The sequence below is a fragment of the Bos grunniens genome, chromosome 15 (assembly GCF_055505025.1).
Source record: "Bos grunniens cultivar Pamir isolate PY7600 chromosome 15, Bosgru_T2T1.0, whole genome shotgun sequence".
Classification (NCBI taxonomy): Eukaryota; Metazoa; Chordata; class Mammalia; order Artiodactyla; family Bovidae; genus Bos; species Bos grunniens.
In genome coordinates, this window is record NC_141179.1 from 10703615 (window position 1) to 10724484 (window position 20870).

The window sequence follows — 20870 nt, forward strand, 5'->3', positions numbered from 1 at the left end:
GAAATTTCCAAACACCAGGAAACACTCTCACTGCGGAGTCTGTGGCGAGCCTTGGAAACACAGAGGGCAACATAATAGAGAGGAAAAATAGGTAAATAATTAAATCCCACAGATTATGAGCCCAACAGACACTCCCCCAGCGGAGAAGGAGGGTAGATGCCTCACCCGCCACTAGCAAGCGGGGCCTGGGCAGGGAGGCGCGGGCTGCATTGCTTAGAGTAAGGATCGGGCCTGAATGCCCCAAGGATAATCAGAGTGAACTAATTCAGGCTAGCAAAACAGACTGTGGGATAGCCACCAAGTGAAAAACCCTAAGACACTGCCAGGCCCGTGCACAGAACAAAGGACTAAACAGAACTAGCCGGCTGCAGATCATCCCCCTCTGGTGACAGGCAGCCAGAGCCGGAAGGGGGCAATCGCAGCCCCAGAGATACATTATCTACCTAACTGCAAGCAGGCTTCTTTGTCAACTAAGACTTCTTGGGGTTCTGGACAGTCATCATCCACCTGAGAAGGTGCGCCAGTTGTACAACAAGAAAACCGAGTGGCAGGAACGGGAGAGGTGATAAGTTGCAGTGACTGCGCTCGCCAAACACTTCATTACCCGAGCTGCTCGGAGCTGGGAAGGGCACAAAGCGCAGTCCCAATGGAGTCTGCCCCTTTGAGGACTACCGAGTGCCTGAACCTGAGAGGCTTAGACCTGGGAGGTGCATGCAGCCCAGGGCCAGCCTCAGACAGTTACTGGTGGAGCAACCTAAAGCCTGAGCAGTATGGGCAGGTAGGGCACACACGCCATGAGTGGGGGCAGGCCCAGTGTGGCTGAGACACTGCGAGCACAAGTCAGTGTTATTTGTTTGCAGCGTCCCTACCTCCCCACAGCGCGACTGAACAACTGTGCCTTAAAAAAAAAAAAAAAAGTGTCCATCACCGCCTCCCTTGTGTTAGGGCGGAAATCAGACACTGAAGAGACCAGCAAACAGAAGAAGCTAAAACAGAGGGAACTGCCTTGGAAGTGACAGGTGCAATAGATTAAAACCCTGTAGTTAGTACCGACTACATTGGAAGGGGCCTATGGATCTTGAGAAATATAAGCCGGAACAAGGAACTATCCAAAAATGAACTGAACCCACAACAACAGCAGAGAAAGTCCTAGATATTTTTACTATTTTACGATCATTCTTTTCTTTTTTAACTTTTTAAAATTTTTAAGTCCTCTATTACTCCTTTAATTTTCATTTTTATAACCTACTATTTTCAAAAAAAGAGACTATTTTTAAAGCAAACTTCACATATATATATATATATATATAAATGTTTTCTTATGACTTTTTTTTTCCTTCTTTTTCTTTTCTTAAATATTGTATTTTTGAAAATCCAATCTATACTCTAGAATTTTAATATTTGCTTTTTGGTACTTGTTACCAATTTTGTACCTTTAAGAACACAATCTTCAGTAACCATTTTTACTTGGGAGTGAGATTACTGGCTTGATTGCTCTTTCCCACTTTGGACTCTCCTTTTTCTCCGCCAGGTCACCTCTGTCTCCTCCCTCCCCCTTCTCTTCTCTACCCAACTCTCTGAAACTCTGTGTGTTCCAGACGGTGGAGAACACTTAGGGAACTGATTACTGACTGGATCTGTCTCTCTCCTTTTCATGCCCTCCTTTTACCCTCCTGACCACTTCTGTCTCCTTCCTCCCTCTTCTTTTCTCTGTATAACTCCATGAACATCTCTGAGTGGTCCAGACTGTGGAGCGCACATAAGGAAGTGATTACTGGCTAGCTTGCTCTCTCTTCTTTTATTCCACCTCATCTCATTTGGGTCACCTCTAATTCCCTCCTCCCTCTTCTCTTCTCCATGTAACTCTGTGAACCTCTCTGGGTGTCCCTTACTGTGGAGAAACTTTTCATCTTTAACCTAGATGTTTTATCAATGGTGCTATATATAAGGAGAAGTCTTGAGACTACTTTAAAAATAAGACTGAAAACCAGAAGCAGGAGACTTAAATCCAAATCCTAAGAACATCAGAGAACTCTTGACTCCAGGGAACATTAATCAATAGGAGCTCATCAAACACCTCCATACCTACACTGAAACCAAGCATCACACAAGGGCCAACAAGTTCCAGAGCAAGACATACCACACAAATTCACCAGTAACACAGGAACACAGCCATGAGCTTCAACATACATACTGCCCAAAGTTACTCCAAAACCACTGACATCTCATAACTCATTACTAGACACTTCATTGCACTCCAGAGAGAAGAAATCCAGCTCCACCCACCAAACACCGACACAAGCTTCCTAATCAAGAAACCTTGACAAGCCACCTATACAACCCCACCCACAGTGAGGAAACTCCATAATAAAGAGAACTCCACAAACTGCCAGAATACAGAAAGGCCACCCCAAACTCAGCAATATAAATAAGATGAAGCGACAGAGGAATACCCAGCAGATAAAGGAACAGGATAAATGCCCACCAAAAAAAAGAAAAGAGGAAGAGATAGGGAATCTCCCTGAGGATTCTGAATAATGATAGTGAAAATGATCCAAAATCTTGAAATTAAAATGGAATCACAGATAAATAGCCTGGGGACAAAGATTGAGAAAATGCAAGAAAGGTTTAACAAGGACCTAGAAGAAATAAAAAAGAGTTAAAATACTGAATAATGCAATAAATGAGATCCAAAACGTTCTGGAGGCAACAAATAGTAGAATAACAGAGGCAGAAGATAGGATTAGTGAAGTAGAAGACAGAATGGTAGAAATAAATGAATCAGAGAGGAAAAAAGAAAAACTAATTAAAAGAAATGAGAACAATCTCAGAGACCTCCAGGACAGTGTTAAATGCTCCAACATTCGAATCATAGGAGTCCCAGAAGAAGAAGACAAAAAGAAAGACCATGAGAAAATACTAGATGAGATAATAGTTGAAAACTTCCCTAAAATGGGGAAGGAAATAATCACTCAAGTCCAAGAAACCCAGAGAGTCCCAAACAGGATAAACCCAAGGCGAAACACCCCAAGACACATATTAATCAAATTAACAAAGGTCAAACACAAAGAATAAATATTAAAAGCAGCAAGGGAAAAACAACAAATAACACACAAGGGGATTCCCATAAGGCTAACAGCTGATCTTTCAATAGAGACTCTTCAAGCCAGGAGGGAATGGCAAGACATACTTAAAGTGATGAAAGAAAATAACCTACAGCCCAGATTATTGTACCCAGCAAGGATCTCATTCAGATATCAAGGAGAAATCAAAAGTTCTACAGACAAGCAAAAGCTGAGAGAATTCAGCACCACCAAACCAGCTCTCCAACAAATGCTTAAGGAGATTTGCTAGACAGGAAACATAGAAAGGGTGTATAAACTCGAACCCACAACAATAAAGTAAATGGCAATGGGATCATACTTATCAATAATTACCTTAAACATAAATGGGTTGAAAAGCCCCAACCAAAAGACAAAGACTGGCTGAATGGATACAAAAACAAGACCCCTATACATGTTGTCTACAAGAGACCCACCTCAAAACAGGGGACACATACGGACTGAAAGTGAAGGGCCGGAAAAATATATTCCATGCAAACAGAGACCAAAAGAAAGCAGGAGTAGCAATACTCATATCAGATAAAATAGACTTTAAAACAAAGGCTGTGAAGAGACAAAGAAGGACACTACATAATAATGATCAAAGGATCAATCCAAGAAGAAGATATAACAATTATAAATATATATGCACCCAACATAAGAGCACCGCAATATGTAAGACAAATGCTAACAAGTATGAAAGGAGAAATTAACAATAAGTCAATAATGTGGCAAACTTTAATACCCCACTCACACCTATGGATAGGTCAAGTAAAGAGAAAATTAACAAAGAAACACAAACTTTAAATGATACAAGAGACCAGTTAGACCTAATTGATATCTATAGGACATTTCACCCCAAAACAATGAATTTCACCTTTTACTCAAGCACACACAGAACCTTCTCCAGGATAGATCACATTCTGGGCCATAAATCTAGCCTTGGTAAATTAAAAAAAAAAAAACTGAAATCATTCTAAGCATCTTTTCTGACCACAATGCAGTAAGACTAGATCTCAATTAAAGGAGAAAAACTATTAAAAATTCCAATATATGGAGGCTGAACAATACGCTGCTGAATAACCAACAAATCACAGAAGAAATCAAAAAAGAAATCAAAATATGCATAGAAATGAATGAAAATGAAAACACAACAACTCAAAACCTATGGGACACTGTAAAAGCAGTCCTAAGGGGAAAGTTCATAGCACTACAGGTATACCTCAAGAAACAAGAAAAAAGTCAAATAAATAACCTAACTCTACACCTAAAGCAACTAGAAAAGGAAGAAATGAAGAACCCCAGGGGTAGTAGAAGGAAAGAAATCTTAAAAATTAGGGCAGAAATAAATGCAAAAGAAACAAAGGAGACCATAGGAAAAATCAACAAAGCCAAAAGCTGATTCTTTGAAAGGATAAATAAAATTGGCAAACCATTAGCCAGACTCATCAAGAAACAAAGGGAGAAAAATCAAATCAATAAAATTAGAAATGAAAATGGAGAGATCACAACAGACAACATAAAAATACAAAGGACCATAAGAGACTACAGCAATTATATGCCAATAAAATGGACAACGTGGAAGAAATGGACAAATTTTTAGAAAAGTACACCTTTCCAAAACTGAACCAGGAAGAAATTGAAAATCTTCACAGATCCATCACAAGCACGGAAATTTAAACTGTAATCAGAAATCTTCCAGCAAACAAAAGCCCAGGTCCAGACGGCTTCACAGCTGAATTCTACCAAAAATTTACAGAAGAGTTAACACCTATCCTACTCAAACTCTTCCAGAAAATTGCAGAGGAAGGTAAATTCCCAAACTCATTCTATGAGGCCATCATCACCCTTATACCAAAACCTGATAAAGATGCCACACACACACAAAAATAAAACTACAGGCCAATATCACTGATGAACATAGATGCAAAAATCCTTAACAAAATTCTAGCAATCAGAACCCAACAACACATTAAAAAGATCATACACCATGACCAAGTGGGCTTTATCCCAGGGATGCAAGGATTCTTCAATATCCGCAAATCAATTAATGTAATACAACACATCAACAAATTGAAAAATAAAAACCATATGATTATCTCAATAGATGCAGAGAAAGCCTTTGACAAAATTCAACATCCATTTATGATAAAAACTCTCCAGAAAGCAGGAATAGAAGGAATATACCTCAACAGAATAAAAGCTATATATGAAAAACCCACAGCAAACATTATCCTCAATGGTGAAAGACTGAAAGCATTTCCCCTAAAGTCAGGAACAAGACAAGGGTGTGCCCTTTCACCACTACTATTGAACATAGTTTTGGAAGTTTGAGCCACAGCAATCAGAGCAGAAAAAGAAATAAAATGAATCCAAATTGGAAAAGAAGAAGTAAAACTCTCACTGTTTGCAGATGACATGATCCTTTACATAGAAAACCCTAAAGACTCCACCAGAAAATTACTAGAGCTAAACAATGAATATAGTAGAGTTTCAGGATATAAAATCAACACACAGAAATCTCTTGCACTCCTATACACTAATAATGAGAAAATAGAAAGAGAAATTAAGGAAACAATCCCATTCACCATTGCAACGAAAAGAATAAAATACTTAGGAATATATCTACCTAAAGAAACTAAAGACCTATATATGCTGCTGCTGCTGCTGCTAAGTTGCTTCAGTCGTGTCCGACTCTGTGTGACCACATAGATGCAGCCCATCAGGCTCCCCCATCCCTGGGATTCTCCAGGCAAGAACACTGGAGTGGGTTGCCATTTCCTTCTTCAATGCATGAAAGTGAAAAGTGAAAGTGAAGTCCCTCAGTCGTGTCCGACTCTTAGCGACACCATGGACTTCAGCCTTCCAGGCTCCTCCATCCATGGGATTTTCCAGGCAAGAGCACTGGAGTGGGGTGCCATTGCCTTCACGAAAAGACCTATATATAGAAAACTATAAAACACTGGTGAAAGAAATCAAAAAGGACACTAATAGATGGAAAAATATACCATGTTCATGGATCGGAAGAATCAATATAGTGAAAATGAGCATACTACCTAAAGCAATCTATAGATTCAATCCAATCCCTATCAAGCTACCAACAGTATTTTTCACAGAGCTAGAACAAATAATTTCACAATTTGTATGGAAATAAAAAAAAAAAAAAAACAAATAGCCAAAGCAATTTTGAGAAAGAAGAATGGAACTGGAGGAATCAACCTGCCTAACTTCAGGCTCTACTACAAAGCCACAGTCATCAAGACAGTATGGTACTGGAACAATAAAAGAAATATAGATCAATGGAACAAAATTGAAAGCCTAGAGATAAACCCACGCACCTATGGACACCTTATCTTTGACAAATGAGGCAAGAATAAACAATGGAGAAAAGACAATCTTTTTAACATGTGGTGCTGGGAAAACTGGTGCACTACTTGTGAAAGAATGAAACTGGAACACTTTCTAACACCATACACAAAAATAAATTCAAAATGGATTAAAGATCTAAACATAATACCAGAAACTATAAAACTCTTAGAGGAGAACATAGGCAAAACACCCTCCAACATAAATCACAGTAGGATGCTGTATGTCCCACCTCCCAGAATACTGGAAATAAAAGCAAAAATAAACAAATGGGATCTAATTAAAATTAAAAGCTTCTGCACAACAAAGGAAACTATAAGCAAGGTGAAAAGACAGGCTCAAAATGGGAGAAAATAATAGCAAATGAAGCAACTGACAAGCAAATAATCTCAAAAATATACAAGCAACTCCTGCAGCTCAATTTCAGAAAAATAAACGACCCAATCAAAAAATGGGCCAAAGAACTAAATAGACATTTCTCCAAAGAAGACACACAGATGGTTAACAAAAACCTGAAAAGATGCTCAACATCACTCATTATCAGAGAAATGCAAATCAAAACCACCATGAGGTACCATTTCCCACCAGTCAGAATGGCTGCAATCCAAAAGTCTACAAGCAATAATTGCTGGAGAGGGTATGGAGAAAAGGGAACCCTCTTACACTGTTGGTGGGAATGCAAACTAGTACAGCCACTATGGAGAACAGTGTGGAAATTCCTTATAAAACTGGAAATAGAACTGTCGTATGACCCAGCAATCCCACTGCTGGGCATACACACTGAGGAAACCAGAATTGAAAGAGACACGTGTACCCCAATGTTTATCACAGCACTGTTTATAATAGCCAGGACATGGAAGCAACCTAGATGTCCATCAGCAGATGAATGGATAAGAAAGCAGTGGTACATACACACAATGGAGTATTACACAGCCATTAAAAAGAATACATTTGCGTCAGTTCTAATGAGGTGGTTGAAACTGGAGCCGATTATACAGAGTGAAGTAAGCCAGAAAGAAAAACACCAATATAGTATACTAACACATATATATGGAATTTAGAAAGGTGGTAATGACAGCCCTGTATGTGAGACAGTAAAAGAGACACAGATGTATAGAACAGTCTTTTGGACTCTGTGGGAGAGGGAGTGGGGGATGATTTGGGAGAATGGCATGGAAACATGTATAATATCATATAAGAAACAAACTGCCAGTCCAGGTTCGATGCAGGATACAGGAAGCTTGGGGCTGTTGCACTGGGATGACCCAGGGGGATGGTATGGGGAGGGAGGTGGGAGAGGGGTTCAGGATTGGGAACATGTGTACACCCGTGGCAGATTCATGTTGATGTATGGCAAAACCAATACAATATTGTAAAGTAATTAGCCTCTAATTAAAATAAATAAATTTTAAATATTTGGCAAAACTAATACAATTATGTAAAGTTTAAAAATAAAATAAAATTAAAAAAATAGTAAATATGTAAAAAAAATAAAAAATAAAAATAAAATAAAATACATGGATGTTTCCAGTAAAAAAAAAAAAAAAAGAAAGAAATGGACATCTCACTTTACTAAAGGTAATGGAATCTCATTGCAAGGTATTTCCATCGGCCACTCCTACTTAAGAGACCTCATTTCTTTACTGTACATATTGTCTTTAAGTAAACATACTTATGTTTTGCACACACACACACACACACAAAATAAATAAATAAATAAATATGTAAAAAATAAATAAATAAAAATAAAAGGTTCAGGTTCAGCTCAGTTCAGTCACTCAGACGTGGCTCCCTCTCCATCACTGAACTCCCAGAGCTTGCGCAAACTCATGTCAATCGAATCATGATACCATCCCACCAATTCACCCTCTGATGTTCCCTTCTCCTCCTGCCTTCAACCTTTCCCAGCATCAGGGTCTTTTCCAATGAGTCGGTTCTCATCAGGTGGCCAAAGCACTGGGGTTTCAGCTTCAGCATCAGTCCTTCCAATTAATATTCAGGACTGATTTCCTTGAGGATGGACTGGTTGGATCTCCTGGCAGTCCAAGGGACTCTCAAGGGTCCTCTTTAGCACCACAGTTCAAAAGCATCAGTTTTTTGGTGCTCAGCCTTTTTATGGTTCAACTCTCACATCCATAAATGACTACTAAAAAAAACTATAGCTTTGACTAGACAGATCTTTTCTGGCAAAGTAATGTCTCTGTTTTTCAATATGCTGTCTAGTTTGGCCATAGGTTTTCTTCCAAAGAGCAAGTGTCTTTTAATTTCATGGCTGCAGTCACCATCTGTAGTGATTTTGGACCCCAGGAAAATAAAGTCTGTACTGTTTTCATTGTTTCCCCATCTACTTGCCTCTGAAGTGATGGGATGGAATCCCATGATCTTAATTTTCTGAATGCTGATTTACTGAGCATGGCCCCACCCATCAGAACAACACCCAGTTTTCCCCTCAGTCAGTCTATCCCATCAGGAAGCTTCCATAAGACTCTTATCCTTATCAATAAGAGGACAGACAGAAGGAAAACCACAATCACAGAAAACCAAACTGATCACAAGGACCACAACCTCATCTAATTCAATGAACTATGAGCCATGCCACGTAGGGCCGTGCAAGACAGATGGCTCATAGTGGACAGTTCTGGAAAAACATGATCTACTGGAGAAAGGAATGGCAAACCACTTCAGTATTCTTGTCTTGAGAACCCCATAAACAATATGAAAAGGCAAAAAAGGCAGGTCTCTAATGATAAAAAATAATTTTGTACACCTTTGTTACTTTAAATATATTGATGCAGCATTTTAAATGATTTTTCCTGTTATTCATATCTTCCATTAAAAAATAAAATTTTCACTTATAAACCAAAATTGAGAGAAAAAATGATAACAGAAAGGTGACACGTATTACATGTGTGTGTTGTACGGCAACAAACAGAATGAAGACATATTATTTCCCAGAATTTTAAAATGGTTTATGAATTATTTACATGTACAAAAGGATTCCTCTAAATAAAATTAATATAAAATGCCATAAAATTTGGATATTATTAGAGATACTTATTTTTATTTCATTTTAAAACACATAAAATATACTCCAATCTAAACTATGCTTCTGGGACACAAAATAATAAAAGGTTTGTGACTATTAAACATAATAAGACAGTAAAAAAAAAAAAGGCATAACTTTTAATAACTGTTTTCCACAGGGAAGAATAAACTGTAAAGATGTACTTATTTAAATGCATATGACACTTATATCACTCTTGAGACACAAAAAAGAATTTAGGTAACTGTAATATTATGCATAAGCCTAATCTGTCTTTCCAATTTTAAAACAAAAAACAGTTCTATGTATTCCTTAGTAAACTGAGGAGTATAACTTCAGAGATAAATTGATTTTTTTTTGTCTATAATCTGTTTCGTTGAGGTAGTATAAACAAATTTCATTATTTCCTCAGATTATTTCTCCATTGAGAATTAAATAAACTGGAAATATATCCTTTTTTCAAGCATCAATTTTATTTGTATTGGAATATAGTTGGTTTACAATGCTGCATTAGTTTCAGGTGTACAGCACAGTGAATCAATTACACATAAACATATATCCACTTTCTTAATAATATTTTCCCATATAGATCATTGCAGAGTATTGAGTTTCCTGTGCTGTATATAGCAGGTTCTTATTAGATATCTATTTATATATAATATTATGTGTGTGTCAATCTAAATTTCCCATTTGATCCCCTATTTCCATTAGTAACCAAAAGTTTGCTTTCTCCATCATGACTCTAGTTCTGTTTTATAAATAAGTTCATTCATACCCTTTATTTTTAGATTCCACAGATAAACAATATCATCTGGTATTTGTCTTTCTGTATCTTACTTCACTCAGTATGGCAACCTCTAGGTCTATCTATGTTGCTGCAAATATTATTTTGTTTTTTTCTAAAGCTGAATTAAATTTATTTGAAAATGTATAATGATCTAAAAATGAGTTAAAACATCAACAAATATTTGCTTGCATTCTAGAATTATACTGACATTCAGTTTAATAACCATATCCCTGAACAATTAGTTTATTTCTCTTTTTTTAACCAACTGAATTTTATTTACCCAAATTTCAAACTAACTGAATTACTCCTCTGGCTGCTAAAACTTTTAATTTATTTTTAAATCATATAGATTTCAGGACAAGTGAGACAATCAATCCCAGAATATTTTATTTCTTCCTGTGTGGCATTATCCACTTGATAGCCTAAGAAACTGATATTTACAGAAATTATTAATTCATCAGGTGAAGAGTTAGAATTATCTGAGTCCCTTATATTTACTTATACTTTTATATTGTCTTTATGGCAAAAGTGTTAAGGGAAACACTGTAATATTTCTGAACAAAGTGTCTCCTGATATTAGCCTGGCCCTGGTAGTAAAGACTTTTCTGATTTGTACCACTTTAATAAACACAAGTGAAATTATATATATTCCTCTCAAACGTACCTCTTCTATTATATAAGGTTAAGTGCAAGTAATAGTAATGAAATCTTTAAAATATAACTTTAATAATCACTGCCATCTATTTGTTGGCAAATCATGTATTTTTTAAACTTATTATTTATGATTTTCATCTGTATAGCTTATTCCAGGTGAGGAATTCAATTGTTAAGAGACAGGGGCAATTCATAATTGATAATTGTGTTCATATTCCTCAACCAACTCTTGTTTCTTTGGTGAAATAACACACAACACACACACACACACACACGTGTGTGTGTGTGTGTGTGTGTGTGTGTTTGCATATATACTCAAAATTCAAAAGTTTTAATGAATATTTCTCTTCACTTTTATAGAGTTACAAGCCAAGCCTGTACTCTGTTTTTTTAATATTTGTATTAAAATAGCACATTGTAGGCACTTAATAACTACTTAGCAAGTGAATTATTAATAGAAATTATATTAATTATATTTTATTTCAAGTTAACAAAATTAATGATTTGTAATTATATAAAATTATACACACTTGGTGATCAAATGTAGAGATAGAAAACTGTTGTGAACTAGCTTTGACATAGAGGATTTTTGCGGAGAATATTATATTATCAAGAATAACTGTGGCAAAACAAAACTGAGGACAGTAAGACAATTGGGCCTCAGGAAAACTCACTTAAAAATCTATATATATCAACAAGTTTCTCTGAGCTGTCATCTTGAATGATTCCAAATGAACCAAAAGTTCTTGACTTAACTTCTAGGAAGAATGAAACTGTTTATTTACTGAGATACAGAGCCTGCAGGAATAGATATTTAGATGAGAGGCAGTGGTAAGAAATCAAGCATTGCATTAGGTTGTGCTGAGTTTATAATCATCATCCCTCACACAGATTAGTGCAGTAGCCTACAAAATGGTCTCCTTGTTTACACCCTTTTCTCATACCCTTTCCCTCCACAATATATTTTTACAATGAAGTTGGTGAGATCTTACTGAAACCTAAGTCAGATCATAGCACCCTTCTACTCAAAATCCTGCAATAGCTCTCTATTTACTCAAGAGTAAAATCCAATATTTACTGCAGTCCACAGACCCTTTATGATCTGGCTCTCTATTACCAAGATGCTTGCTCCTTGAAAGAAAAGCTATGATCAACCTAGACAGCATATTAAAAAGCAGAGGCATTACTTTGCCAATAAATGTCTGTCTAGTCAAAGCTATAGGTTTTCCAGTAGTCAGAAAAAAGAAAGATCGACTCTAAAGAAAGCTGAGCACCGAAGAATTGATGCTTTTGAACTGTGGTGTTGGAAAAGACTCTTGAGAGAGTCCCTTGGACTGCAGTGAGATCCAACCAGTCAATTTTAAAGGAAATCAGTCCTGAATATTCATTGGAAGGACTAATGCTGAAACTCCAATACTTTGGCCACCTAATGCGAAGAAGTGATTCATTTGAAAAGATGAGGAGAAGGGGATAACAGAGGATGAGATGGTTGGATGGCAGCACTGACTCAATGGACATGAGTTTGAGTAAACTCTGGGAGTTGGTGATGGACAGGGAAGCCTGGCCTGCTGCAGTCCATGGAGTCGCAAAGAGTCAGACACGAATGAGCAACCTAACTGACTGACTGACTGATTCTATTACCTCTCAGAACTCATCACAGTGCTCTTCCACAAAATACTCAATTCTTGCTTCATTATCTTCCTTAATTTTCCTTGAACAAGCAAATTCCTAAATTAGGGACTCTGGATGGATCTCTGCCAGGAAGGACTTTCCTCCAGATATATTCATAGGTAACTAGTCACCTAGTTTATCACTGTGCTCACTGTCAGCTGCTGAAGATTGAGGTCTACCCTATTCAAGAGATCACCTCAGCTGGTCTTCTCTTGTGTGTGATCAGTCACTCAGTCAGATCCGACTCTTTGGCAGCCCATGTACTGTAGCCTGCCAGGCTCCTCGGTCCACTGAATTTTCCAAGCAAAAATACTGAAGTGGGTTGCCATTTCTTTTTTTTTTTTTTCTTTTTTAATTTAATTTTATTTTTTAACTTTACAATATTGTATTGGTTTTGCCATATATCAAAATGAATCCGCCACAGGTTTACATGTGTTCCCCATCCTGAACTCTCCTCCCTCTTCCCTCCCCATACCATCCCTCTGGGTCAGGGATCCAACCTGAGTTTCTTGTGCCTCCTGCCTTGGTGGGAGGATTCTTTACCAGGGTGCCATCTGGGAAGCCCCTTGTACTTACTGTCAACCTTGTTCCTATTGACATAACTTCTAAAACCCTTAATCATTCTCTACTTTTTATTTTTTCCTTAGCTTTTATAATTTAGTATATAATAATGCTGCTGCTGCTGCTCAGTCATTTCAGTCGTGTCCAACTCTGTGTGACCCCATAGACGGCAGCCCACAAGGCTCCCCCATCCTTGGGATTCTCCACCAGGCTACCCCTTCCCTGGGATTCTCCACCAGGCTACCCCATCCCTGGGATTCTCCAGGCAAAAACACTGAAGTGGGTTGTCATTTCCTTCTTCAATGCATGAAAGTGAAAGTGAAGTCTCTCAGACATGTCCGACTCTTCACGACCCCATGGACTGCAGCCTACCAGGCTCCTCAATCCATGGGATTTTCCAGTCAAGAGTACTGGAGTGGGGTGCCATTGCTTTCTCCAAGTATATCGTACTATACTAGTTATTAAACTATTTGTTATTTAATGCTTTAATCTTTTATTAGAATATATCTGTAAGACAGTATCTACTAGCACATAATCCCTGAGGAGATCCCTTTTCTGTTGACTGTTGTATTTCAAATGTCTAGAGCAATACAAGTCATTTAATAAATATTTGACATATAAATTAATAAATCGTTTGACACTTCTATTAATGAGGGTTAAAATCAACTGCTGCTGCTGCTAAGTCACTTCAGTCGTGTCCAACTCTGTGCGACCCCACAAACGGCAGCCCACCAGGCTCCCCCGTCCCGGGGATTCTCCAGGAAAAAACATTGGAGTGGGTTGCCATTTCCTTCTCCAATGCATGAAAATGAAAAGTGAAAGTGAAGTTGCTCAGTCGTGTCAGACTCTTAGTGACTCCATGGACTGCAGCCTACCAGGCTCCTCCACCCATGGGATTTTCCAGGCAAGAGTACTGGAGTGGGGTGCCATTGCCTTCTCCTAAAATCAACTAATGAATGTTAAATTAACAAATGGCTATAACAATATAGGTGTTTATATTTCACATTAAAAAAAGTAGTTCAGTGGGATAGTCTGATGACTCAAAAAGTATCAATATTCAAGCTGCTTCTATTTTTCTGTACTGCTATTCTCCACACATGGCTTATACTTAAAGCTTCTGCACTTGTAATCTAGGAAAAGAACAGAAAAAAGACAAAAGGAGGGCACAGACATTATATTTCAGTCACTATCTAGAAATTGTACATAGCAATGTACTTTGTAATTTATTGCCCAAAACTTAATCACCTTATCACATTCAACTGTAAAAGACAATTGGATAGTGTGTTCTTATTCCGGGAAGTTATGCGCCCAAAGATCTGATGTTCTATCACTGGAGACCTAGAGGTTGTCATAATGAGTGAAGTAAGTCAGGGAATGACAAATAGCATATGATATCACTTACATATGAAATTTTAAAAAATAGTACAAATGAACTTACTTATGAAACAAAAATAGAGTTACAGATGTTCAGGGATAAATTGGGAGATTGGGATTGACATATACACATTACCATATATAAAAAAGATAATTCAAGTACCTCTACTCCATGGCACAGAGAAGTCTACTCAATACTCTAATGAGCTATATGGGAAAAGAGTCTAAAAAGCATGGCTAATTGAAGATCTATAAGTGATTTACTTTCCTATACACCAGCAACTAACATAACATCAGAATTCACATATACTCCAATAAAACTTTTTAAAGAAATTAAAAAGTGGAAATGTGTTGACAACTAAAGATGGGCTCGATAAAGGACAGAAATGGTATGGACCTAACAGAAGCATAAGATATTAAGAAGAGATGGCAAGAATACACAGAAGAATTGTACAAAAAAGATCTTCACAATGCAGATAATCACGATGGTGTGATCACTGACCTAGAGCCAGACATCCTGGAATGTGAAGTCAAGTGGGCCTTAGAAAGCATCACTAGGAACAAAGCTAGTGGAGGTGATAGAATTCCAGTTGAGCTATTCCAAATCCTGAAAGATGATGCTGTGAAAGTGCTGCACTCAATATGCCAGCAAATTTGGAAAATTCAGCAGTGACCACAGGACCGGAAAAGGTCAGTTTTCATTCCAATCCCAAAGAAAGGCAATGCCAAAGAATGCTCAAACTACCGCACAACTGCACTCATCTCACACACTAGTAAAGTAGTGCTTAAAATTCTCCAAGCCAGGCTTCAGCAATATGTGAACTGTGAACTTCCTGATGTTCAGGCTGGTTTTAGAAAAGTCAGAGGAACCAGAGATCAAATTGCCAACATCCGCTGGATCACGGAAAAAGCAAGAGAGTTCCAGAAAAACATCTATTTCTGCTTTATGACGATGCCAAAGCCTTTGACTGTGTGGATCACAATAAACTGTGGAAAATTCTGAAAGAGATGGGAATACCAGACCACCTGATCTGCCTCTTGAGAAATTTGTATGCAGGTCAGGCAGCAACAGTTAGAACTGGACATGGAACAACACACTGGTTCCAAGTAGGAAAAGGAGTATGTCAAGGCTGTATTTTGTCACCCTGTTTATTTAACTTATATGCAGAGTACATTATGAGAAATGCTGGACTGGAAGAAACGCAAGCTGGAATCAAGATTGCTGGGAGAAATATCAATAACCTCAGATATGCAGATGACACCACCCTTATGGCAGAAAGTGAAGAGGAACTAAAAAGCCTCTTGATGAAGGTGAAAGTGGAGAGTGAAAAAGTTGGCTTAAAGCTCAAAATTCAGAAAATGAAGATCATGGCATCCGGTCCCATCACTTCATGGGAAATAGATGGAGAAACAGTGGGAACAGTGTCAGACTTTATTTTTCTGGGCTCCAAAATCACTGCAGATGGTGACTGCAGCCATGAAATTAAAAGGTTCTTACTCCTTGGAAGGAAAGTTATGACCAATCTAGATAGCATATTCAAAAGCAGAGACATTACTTTGCCAACAAAGGTTCGTCTAGTCAAGGCTATGGTTTTTCCTGTGGTCATGTATGGATGTGAGAGTTGGACTGTGAAGAAGGCTGAGTGCTGAAGAATTGATGCTTTTGAACTGTGGTGTTGGAGAAGACTCTTGAGAGTCCCTTGGACTGCAAGGAAATCCAACCAGTCCATTCTGAAGGAGATCAGCCCTGGGATTTCTTTGGAAGGAATGATGCTAAAGCTGAAACTCCAGTACCTTGGCCACCTCATGTGAAGAGTTGACTCATTGGAAAAGACTCTGATGCTAGGAGGGATTGGGGGCAAGAGGAGAAGGGGACGACAGAGGATGAGATGGCTGGATGGCATCACTGACTCAATGGACGTGAATCTGAGTGAACTCCTGAAGTTGGTGTGGTGTGCTGCGATTCATGGGGTCTCAAATAGTCGGACACGACTGAGCGACTGATCTGATCTTATCTGAACCACCTTTGTCATAAAACACAAATGCATATGATGAATGAGGAACTGGATATAAATCATATGAAACAGTTTAGACAGTATCAGTCCTGTTTTATAAATGTCACAAAATAATTACTCTATATTCAAAAGTGCTCTAGTTTAAACAATAGATTACACAGTCACCTTAGATATGGGACTGTAGGTCACTGAAAATATCTGGGCTAAAAATGTATTTCCAGGAATCAAGAATATATATAGAATTTAAAGACATGAAATTAAGAGCTGACCTAGAGTTGGTATACAGATATAAAAGAGAAGAGGGCCTATAACTGAGACACAAAATATTTTAACTGATTCAATGGACATGAGTTTGAACAAACTCTGAGAGACCGTGAAGGACAGGGAAGCCTGGTGTACTACAGTGCATGGGATCACAGAGAGTCAGACATGACTTAGCGACTGAACAATAACAAAAATGCAGAGAAAGCAAACCAGTCAAGTCAGAGGAAAATCAAAGAGAAGTTGGTGTCACAAAGGCCAAGGAAAGATAGTGTTTAAAAACTATGTAAATAATTTTGATAAACTAGATTAAATAAGAACTGAGAATTTACCATTATATTTGGCAATGTAAAGTTAATGATTGATTTTAACAATAGCTATTTACTAGAACTATCACTAAAAAATAATGGAAAGAAAACAATAGAGAAAAGAAACACTCATATATGCTTTTGTGGAAAGTTTTACATTAAAAGGATCCAAAGATGTAGGGCAGTAGAGGGAGCATCACTATAATTTTCCTTTTTATTTAAATCTTAAAGCTAGGGTAAATTTCAACATATAAGTATGCTGAAGGAATAATTCTGTAAATAGTAAAAATGTAATGGTGCTTAGAGGTAGCAATGATGGGATAAGAGTGGATGCAATCTAGTAAATAAGCAGAGTAACTGAACTTAGTTAGAAGCCCACCATTGAAAGAAGGAAGACCTACTGATTCATAGATTTAATGATGAAAGCACATAAAAAATTCTCTGATTTTTTTCTCTAATCATTCCTTGAATAAGGAAAGGTTACAAATGTTGTCACATTTTTAGGTTCGTAGATTTAATGATGAAAGTACATAAAAAATTCTCTGATTTTTTTTTCTCTAATCTTGCCTTGAATAAGGCACAATATCTGGTAAAGAACACACCCACCAATGCAGGAGACGTGGGTTCGATCCCTGGGTCAGGAAGATGTCCTAGGTAAGGAAATGGAAACCCACTTCAATAACTCTTACCTGGAAAATCTCATGGATAGAGGACTCTGGTGGGCTACAGTACATGGGTTTGCAAAGAATCAGACACAACTGAGCATACACATAAAAGGACAAGGACAATCGTCAGTAAGGAAGGATGATTAGGAAATGCCAAATTAAATGGAAGTGTAAAAGAGCTGCAACTCAAAGTAAATCTGAGGATCAATCAACACTGGTATCCCCTACAGCTTGTTGGAAATGCAAATTATCAGGCATCTCACAAGATTTTTAGGACCTGCATTTTTATAAGGTCCCCAAGTGTGTACCTTTACTTTGAGAAACTAAAAGAACAGGAGAGCAAACTGATATGGGAAATGCAGCAGAGCTTTTCAAATGACTAGCTGCACTTTGGGGTTAGTGGTCATAATTTTAAATTGAGATAAGTAAGTTTCCATTAGTCATATCTAGTCAAAATTCTAATTAAGATCTCCTCCAGAATATCTTTTAGTCATTTCAAACTTAAATTCAAAATAAAATCTGTTTCCCCACTAGTCTTCCCCATTTTGTAAATGGTACCACAATCCCCTCTGCTGTTGAAGTTAAATATTGAGAAATCAACTTTATTCCTTTTGTTCTCCCCTAATCCACTAGGAAGTCCTTCATACTTTACTACCACAACCTGCTCAACTGCTATCCTAGCCTAATCTCTGTCATCTCTTCCTGGATGATTTCAACTGCTTCTCCAGTTGCTAGTTTTGTTTCAACTTACAAAGCCTGATAGTGACTTCCCCACATTCTAAGAATGATTCACACACACACACACACACACACACACACACACACACAAACTAGATGAAGCAATCTCAAATTTTAGTGGGCTACAAACCCTCTCAGCTGAGCCATAATTATAGGAATTTAGGCTGGTTTGCACTAAGAAGATAAGCCTGAATATGAGAGGAAGATAATTTGATTCTTGTCTTCAAATATTTGAGGAAAAATAACCACTAACATTTTCTGACTGTCAAAGAGTTACACACTGGGTTAGGCACTAGAAATCCATTAGCTCTCTTCTTAAAAAAACATTTTATGATAATTTCCTTTTAATTACAACCTTCAAAGGCATGAAAATTAGAACTAAAAAAACAGGAATGATATAAGAAATAACTTTTAATTAGAGCAGTCTAAAGCATGGACTTATTTGAGAATATCTAGTTAAATATAACTTGCAATATTCAATCTTAGTAAAGACATCCACTGGCAGAGATGTTTTAGAAATAATTTAAGCATCAGCTGGGTATTTGGGCTAGATGATGACTAATGCTTACAGAATTACTAGAATACCATAGTTCTGTGATTCACTGAAACCTAAAATTCTTTGCCAGAATGGAACTAAGTGACTCTACATAAAACATTTTATAGTGAGTGTAGGAAAAAAGAATTTTCACCAGATTGGCTGAGGACCATCAGATTACTAGGAAGATGCAGAAGAGTCTGAAATTCCAAAAGGATCTGCCAATTGTGCCTTATTCTTGTGGTTGTGAACATCTCAATTAAATCAGAGTTGGAAAAATAAATGAAAGTAGTCTCAAACCAAAAAATTCATTACACAGATTAAGAGATTCATCAAAACTCAAACAGCCAATATACTACATTTCCTGGTAATTAGTCCAAATAATAAATCATTTACTATACAGATCAACACTGGAATACTCCTTGCATTATTTTATGCTTTGATGCTTTAATTTTCTGAGAGTTCTTTCCACAGATTAATTTTTCCTCTGACCCTAAGATTCTAATCATACTCAAATAACTTTGTTTCCTAAAATGCTATGCTCTCTCAAGATTTTGTGCCTCTGAATATTTTTCCGTTGCCTAAACTACATTTTATTGGAAAGTTATGCCAACATACACAATGCTTTCAAAGGGTGTTTTTGTACCTCATTTAAAAAATATAAAATCAATCAGCACTAAAAGCTTCTAAGCTAAAAAAATAGAGAAATCTAAACAAAATTAAAGAAAAAAAAATTTAACAGACCAGAAGTTGATTTTAAGAAAATAAAAGTGATAAATATCTTCACTTAAATATGAGCATATAAAGCATCTATGTTACTAACTAGATGCTATTAAAATAATAAAAATTGATATTCAAAGAATCTGAATTTCAAAACTGAAAATGAGATAGCATGAATTTAAAAAATGTAATCATTCGGTTGGAAAAATATTGAGCAAATTTTCCACCAAGCAGATTTAAAAAAATAATAATAAAAATGAGATAATAAGCTTATATGATTAAATCAAGAGATGCTAAGTCCAAACACGGAAAACTAGCCTAAAGGCAGAAAAATAAATGGAGCAAGTAATTTAAGAAATAGATTTGTAGGACAGAGCTTTCCAAATAACAAACTCTCTAGATTAGAAATACATATCACAAAATGTGCCACATATATAAATGGCAACACACTCTCTTACCGTGCCTGGAGAACCCAATGGATAGAGGAACGTGGTCGGCTACGATCCACAGAGTCGCAGAGTCGGACATGACTGAAGTGACTTCACACACACACGTATTATATGGCATCAGAATTTGCAAAAGCATTACTGGAAATCTGAAACTCAGTAAAATGAGGAAACTATTTTCTTATGTAGAATTTACTTTCTAGCCACTCTAACACGTAACCAATTCTAGATACGTAGCTGAAAAAATTCTCCCATCTTTACATTCTTTCATAGGAGGATACTAAAGAATATGCTTCACCAAAAGAAAAAAGTCAAAAGTGCTTGTCTCTCAGTTGTGCCCAACTCTTTGTGACCCTATGGACTGTAGCCTACCAGCCTCCTCTGTTCATGCAATTCTCCAAGCAAGAATATTGGAGTGGGTAGCCATTCTTTCTCCAGAGTATCTTCCCGACCCAGGGATTGAACCCAGGTCTCCCACACTGCTGGCATTTTCCTTACCATCTGAACCACCAGGGAAGGCCAGGCTTCACCAATACAAGAAAATAAACAAAGAAAGAGTATGAAGTAATCCATGAAAAAGACAACTCATATAGGGGAAAAACCCAAAAATTTCCAGTATGACAAA

The 20870-nt window shown here is 37.2% G+C and overlaps 1 protein-coding gene across 1 annotated transcript in view; it reads right to left on the bottom strand.

Moving 5' to 3' along the window:
• Positions 1-20870, bottom strand: part of CNTN5 (contactin 5) — a 1678169-nt gene that overhangs the window by 1433051 nt on the left and 224248 nt on the right. The gene's annotated exons all lie outside the window — the stretch shown is intronic.